The sequence below is a fragment of the Cydia strobilella genome, chromosome 21 (genome assembly GCF_947568885.1).
Source record: "Cydia strobilella chromosome 21, ilCydStro3.1, whole genome shotgun sequence".
Classification (NCBI taxonomy): Eukaryota; Metazoa; Arthropoda; class Insecta; order Lepidoptera; family Tortricidae; genus Cydia; species Cydia strobilella.
In genome coordinates this window covers 7,034,570-7,041,396 of record NC_086061.1, presented here as the reverse complement: position 1 = coordinate 7,041,396, position 6,827 = coordinate 7,034,570, and positions in this window count along the sequence as shown.

Genomic DNA, 6,827 nt, shown 5'->3' with positions numbered 1-6,827 from the left:
TATTTTACCGGTGACGCACGCTCGCGACCTCATTATTAAAAGGCAAGATGAGAAGACGTGCTAATAGAAACCAATACTTGTTATTTAGATATTACGTAACAAAACGTGTATAATTTCAACGACTAAATCTATCAATTTTACTTTTTTGCTCCAAAATCGACTACGGCCTCTTAACTCACAAAAAGTTTTAAACTTACCGCAAAAAGTTAAGGATACCTATTGTCTCAATGTAAAATAAGACCTAATTTAATGACATTGTGCTTAATATTCGGTTGATGATATTGCGATTTGACTTTTTGTCATAATCTAAATAAAATAGAATCAGAATTTGAAATTATATAGGGTTGATAATACCAGTCACATATTTCAATTCATATGGTAAAATTATACAATTGGAAAATTGTGATATAATTGTTATGGTGGTATTAACTACACTTATATAGTTTAAGGCTGTAAAGACGACTGCACTCTTTGGGTGTTGGATTGCAACTAAATCGTGAGACGCTGTCATTTTCTATTACGCGATTACGTCCGATTTTACCCGAAAAACGAATGTCATTCTGAGAGTTAACGGACTGTACTTCATACACTGAAAAAGGCATGCTCTATAATTTGATGGCTTCGCCAATGGGGCTGCTGTATGCCCTCCCCTTGGCCATCGGCCATATAAAGTAATGCCTAATTTAATAGCATGGTACATATTTTCGAGCGTATTTGAATATTATTTTTCTACTCATTTTAAATTTCGAATACCTAATTTTAATTACTTCGTACTCAAATGGTGTGTAGTGATTCTAGTGCCTTAGAATTAATTGTTTGCCGGCCAATTGTTCTAAGATATTTAAACATTTTCCAGCAGCAGATTACAGTTTTCAAGATTTTATTAAAAAATCAAAAATATCTTTTTTGTCAATTACATTATCTAAATGTTGACCTTGTAATAATATCCTACTTTTCGATAAGCAAAAATATGACACCCTTATGGCTCTACAAATAAGATCGTGTCAGATATTTGTGCGCCCTTTTTTGTGTAACATGCTATTGCATACTATTACTTACGCCTTGTGGTACGTGGAGAGCCTTCGGTACGGTACGATAGGTCGATAGCACGCCACTCTTTGCATTTGAAAATGATTTGAAATCTGAAATCTGCCGCGGGAGTACTTTGGTCGGGCTTTAGTTAAGGCTAGAGGCAAGTCCAAAGACTTAACATAAGATGCCATATGCTTGTAAATATTTTTTTAGTTACTTTCGATTTCTTACACTTACTCTTAATTATTTCACAATAATTCCAAGTATTGCATTTCATTTTAGAATTATTTTGATGTACACAATAATATATTGTGTGCTCAGTTTTAATAAAAATATGTTTTTTAATTTGTTGTTTTATTTGTATTGTGAAGAACTAAATTCGACCCTTTCAGCGCTAATAACCCTTAAAGCCGTTGAATTAGCCATAAAATATACAGTCTATATGTCGGTGGCCCAAATCGTGAAATTCCTAGGCATAACGTGACACGTGAAAATCTTTGTCTCGTTCCCCGAGTCGACGGAGCCCCGCTAGTATATTACAGGGCTCCTATTTATGAACAGTTTGCCTTTCGGGCATCTGAAGCAACCTAACGAACCTATCCTACCTATCTATTGGTTTAATGTGACTACCGTCAAAACTTTACACAGGAACATTACGATCGGTGGCCGACATATAACTAGGTATACAGTTTACGAGAATCTGTTGAGAAATGCAACCAGTGGGCAAATGCATATATTATTAGGGTTCCGTACCCAAAGGGTAAAAACGGGACCCTATTACTAAGACTCCGCTGTCTGTCACCAGGCTGTATCTCATGAACCGTGATAGCTAGACAGTTGAAATTTTCACAGATGATGTATTTCTGTTGCCGCTATAACAGACAGATAATAAGTGAGGTTGAAATGAAAAAGCACAATTTTAAAACAACATTTATTTTTACATACATTAAGTCGGATTCAAAATGCCTGAAACATACTGATTTTTGTACACATCAGTTAGATAATTATTAATTTTATGGACAGTAAATTATACATTGCACGATCTATGGAAATAATAGAACTTAAGCGTCTGTTCATCTCGCAGTACTACCTACCAATACCAACCTACCATACACATAAATATAAAAAAATTCATTAATCTTTAGGAATTTCATAATTAGGTATATAATATATATTTTAAATTAATTTCGATAAAAATATAGATTCTCAGTTATACTTAAGGTAGAGGAGTGGCGCAGGCGCCTGTCCGTGTATACTAAATACTTAAATGTGTCGTTCCTTATAACAAGGAACCTTAAGGTGCATCCACACCGCAGTTAACTTTTGTTGAGCAACACTTAGTAACTAGGTATCATAGGTATGTTACCGAGTTGCACAGTATTGCTCCACAAACTGCGGTATGGATGCACCTTTACCGCGATAAGTGTATGCGCCAATAATACTAAGGTCCCTTCTGACACGGAACGACACAAATAAAACTACAGAATCGATACGATTGTGCTACGAAAAGAAACCTAATGGTCGCTATATAAATGCCGTCAATGTCCTAGGAAGAAACCACCACTACGAAGGGTAAAATATTACCAAAAATATTTGCAGACACTGCACTTTGTAAACGAAAAGGGAAACCATCGCCTCACGTGCACGCTTACTACTTACTATCAAATATTCAAAAAATAATTCAAAAAAATAATGTGAAGTTTTTAGCCAAACTTAAACTTACAGTCACCGGCGACTTACCTACACGACGCGCTCAAAAATATAAGACATCTTGCGGCTTAAAATATCAGTAATTTTAGGGCACTTTTTGTGACAAATATTGTATGTGACTGTACGTCTGTTGGTTGTCAGTAAAGCCCCTCCACACTCGTGCGCGAAGCCGCAAACGCGAGTGTAGAGTAGTTCCGTAGAGTCTAGTTCGCTAGTCAGCGAAATCGACTCCACCAAGACTCCACATTCGCGTTCGCGGCTTCGCGCCGCGTAGCCTGGAGCGGACTTAAGAACTTACTTAATTCAGTCCTTATTGACAACGAGCAGTGGGTTATCTTATGGTTTCGGGGGCCCTTACGGATACACTTCGACCCATAGGGATCTTTTGTGCAGACGAGCAGTGGGTAGTTTTTGAGTTGCAACGACAGGCCCGCTTTAAAAAGCTTTTATACTTAAAATACTTAGTGCCGGTTGCACCATCCGCACTTGACAGACTGTGGTTAACGTCACCCGGCGCGCCGCGGCGGTTTACTATGAAACTTTCCATACAATAAAATTTAGCGAACCCTTTAACGATGACAAACAGTTAGATGCAACCGACCCTTAAGCTACCTTTGATACTTAGGTAGATATTAGGTAGTTTTCACATTGAATGCAGTGCCGTACGCCGGTCCGGTGTGCAAGCGGGACATGGCTATAGATAAACGTGCATAGCGCTGTCTCGCTTACACCGGAGTGGCGTGTGGATCCACTATTGTGATAACCACGTTATCGTCTCACTTTAGAAGATAGCTGCCTATTGCTTTTGCAAAACCGTTACTCTGGCACCGTTACGCTGTTAGAAAAAAAAGGCTTAAAATTCAAATTTTGTATGGGCGATCGATCCCCTGCGCCTACGATTTTCAAATTTGCCGCCTTTTTCTACTGACCAAGCTGGATAGCTAGAGAGAGACAGAAGATATAGCACACCACACATATATAGATTATCAGAAATTCAGCACTAGGAACTGTGGCAAGCAAGCTTTAAATTTTGTACGGGAGATCAATCTCCCATACAAAATTTTAATTTCTCGCCTTATTCTACTGACAAGATAGCTTGTCAGAGTATATGGTCACCATATGATTTCAGATATTATTGTCCATGTCATCTGAGTTTTCCATACAAACCAAAAATCTGATAATTTCAGCTGTGTGGGTACGCCAAAGAAATGAATTGTAGCTTTGTAAAATGGGTACTATTACTAGTTACCTACAGATGTAGTGCATAATTATTTTTCATCGTATTTTCACGGAAACGTACGAACGCGTCTTGCTATTTCAGTCAGTCTCGGTACAAAAAGTACTAAGGTTGACTGAAGTAGCATGACAAATACCAAAGAGGATATAATAGGATAGAGCGGTACTGTTATAGTAAATTTTGTAACCACAGTAAATTCACTGCCATCTATCGACACACTTTAAAACTTAAAATGAAGATTTATAAGAATACGATAAAATGTATTTAAATATGGATAAATGAGTTTTGAATGATTCACGGTTAGTTTCACTAGACTTATATTGATCGGGATATATTAGACCGTGATTACCTTTTGTATTATTTATGAGCTCCCGATATTTCGACAAAATAATACAAAAGGTAATCACGGTCTATATCCCGGTCAATATAAGTTTATGGATAAATGATTTTTTTTATTTGCATTAATTATTTTAATGTGATTTTAACCCATGTTCTTTCACTGATATACGTTAAAATTGTTAAATAACAAACGAAACCGTCAACGCCATCTATACGAGAGTAGGCCAAAGATAGTGGCGCCATCTGATCGAGAATCAAATTTTCGTCATTTTCGAGGCATCTTTTTTTACTTAGACTGTATCCATCTATTACGGAGTTATATCTATCTTTGCAAATACGAACGTTTCCGAGAAAATACGATGGAAAACAATTATGCACTCCTCGTTTTAGACGTTAAATGAATTGCATTGCTGTTATGCATTTACCTTATTTCAATGATAAAAAATCACAACAAACACAAGGGAGCAAAATTACATATTTACGGCGAGGGCGTACATTAAATCCTGAACGAAGCGAAGGATTCTAAAAAAGAACTCTGAGCGTAGTGTTGCATCCAAGTATTAACGCCCAAGGTGGAAATAATTTTGCTACCATGTAACATATACTGCTTTCCGATCACCTATGAGGAGATTATTATGTTACAAGGTCCAAAGTATTATTTAAGCTAAAATAATTTTATGCAAAATAGAAATAAATCGTGTCCTAGCTAGAACAGAAAATTGTCACTTTGATCCCTCCTAGCAGGAAAGAAAAAGACCTTTTTCGAATGGGTGATGTGAAAAAACAATACACTTTTTTTTGAGCAGTCGCGTAATAAACATTTCCTCGACATCTAACCCTTAGCAAGTTTTCAATATCCCATTCCCTTAAGAATGCGCTGTTAGTTCTAAGGCTTGTACCGAAAAAAAAAACTGTAAATTTCAAACGGCTGTAATTTTATTTCTAAGCAAGATGATGACGGCCCTCTTACCGCGGTAAAAAGTCTTATTATTATATTATATATTCCAATATGGTTTTACGCCATGCGGCGTTACACCGGTGAATAGAACGGATCACTGAAATTTGGTGATTCCCAAATGGCATGAAAATTGTCAACATCCTCCATGCTTGCTTTCGAAACACTTAAAATTACCTCGAAGTTTCGTGCATTTCATAATAAATAACTAATTTAGTACGTTGTCTCTTGAACAGGGGCCTCGAAGCTGCAGACCTCTAGGCCCATCAGAAAGATTGTTAATAGAATTTACGCCCGCCCCCGCATGCCCGTCGTATTTATTGTGAAAAATTGGGGTACATATGCGGCTAAAGTGAAACGAACTATAAACAAACATAGTATATAGATTCGCACAAAAGTTAGAATAGCTAAAGAAACCGAAAATTTGCGTTATTCATTTCTAGGCCGTCGAAAATCATACAATTTTTTTCGTACAAAAAGTCGCATTTTGTAATAGACGAAGAGCAAAGTAAGACCACCATACGTCCTGCAGTGCCGTTCTCTCGACTATTAATGGGCTCAAATGAAAAGTGTATTAAAAGGGAAGGATAAAACAACCAAAAAACTTTACAAACTCCAGCAGGTGTTGGGCTGGTGCAGGCAAATATGAAAAACAGCTGCGTAAAAAGCTGCCACTGGATGCGCTAGGAAGAAGCTGCCTATCACTCCTACAGAAAATTAATAAAAAAAAAACTGAAACATTTAAACTAGTAGTTCGCCCCGAATTGAGAACTCGCAGAACGCCAAAAAGATAGATCAATTGAATGCACCTACTTAGTCGGCAAAGGATCGAAGGATCGCACTTTCATTTGATACCAAACTTGACCATACTTTATTGCAAATAAGATGATCAGAATACCAAGACCCCTCACAAATAACTTCTATTAGGCTCTTCTAGCTCCATAACCCCTTATCGAACCTGCTCATATTTTAATGACTAAATAATGCCGCCAACTACACGATTAGGTACCCAATTTCATTTAAATGTCCATCAAACATTCCTCTGATAGTTCAGCTTCAGCTTAAAAACATCGGGACGTGCCCCTAGCCAGCCGTGTGTTCCAAGTTGAATGTAAAACTTCGCTTCGCTTTGTTCGCTCGATCGATTAAAAGTAGCTTTATATTTTAGTAATCCTAAAATCCTTATCAATTGCTTCAGTTTTTTTCATTTGAAATTTAAATTTTTTTTGGTACATCCCTTATATTGATGTATTTAATTCTAACCTGGCAACATTATTTAGGTAGGTAATAGGGCATATTACGCGAAACTCTGCACAGGTGGCGCCACTACCACAATCTGAGGGTCGCGAAACAAGAAAATCGAAATTCTCGTAAAGGCGTTAGAGTGCATGCTTACTTATTTTTGAGCATATTGAATAGTACAGAATACAGATACTTTGCCATAAACTACCTTCCATTCAACGTTGCATAGAATTGGGAATGGAAACCAACGTACTAAAATATTCATCAGAATGTCGTTTTTAAGACTGTGGCGTTTTGAACTAAAGATAATCT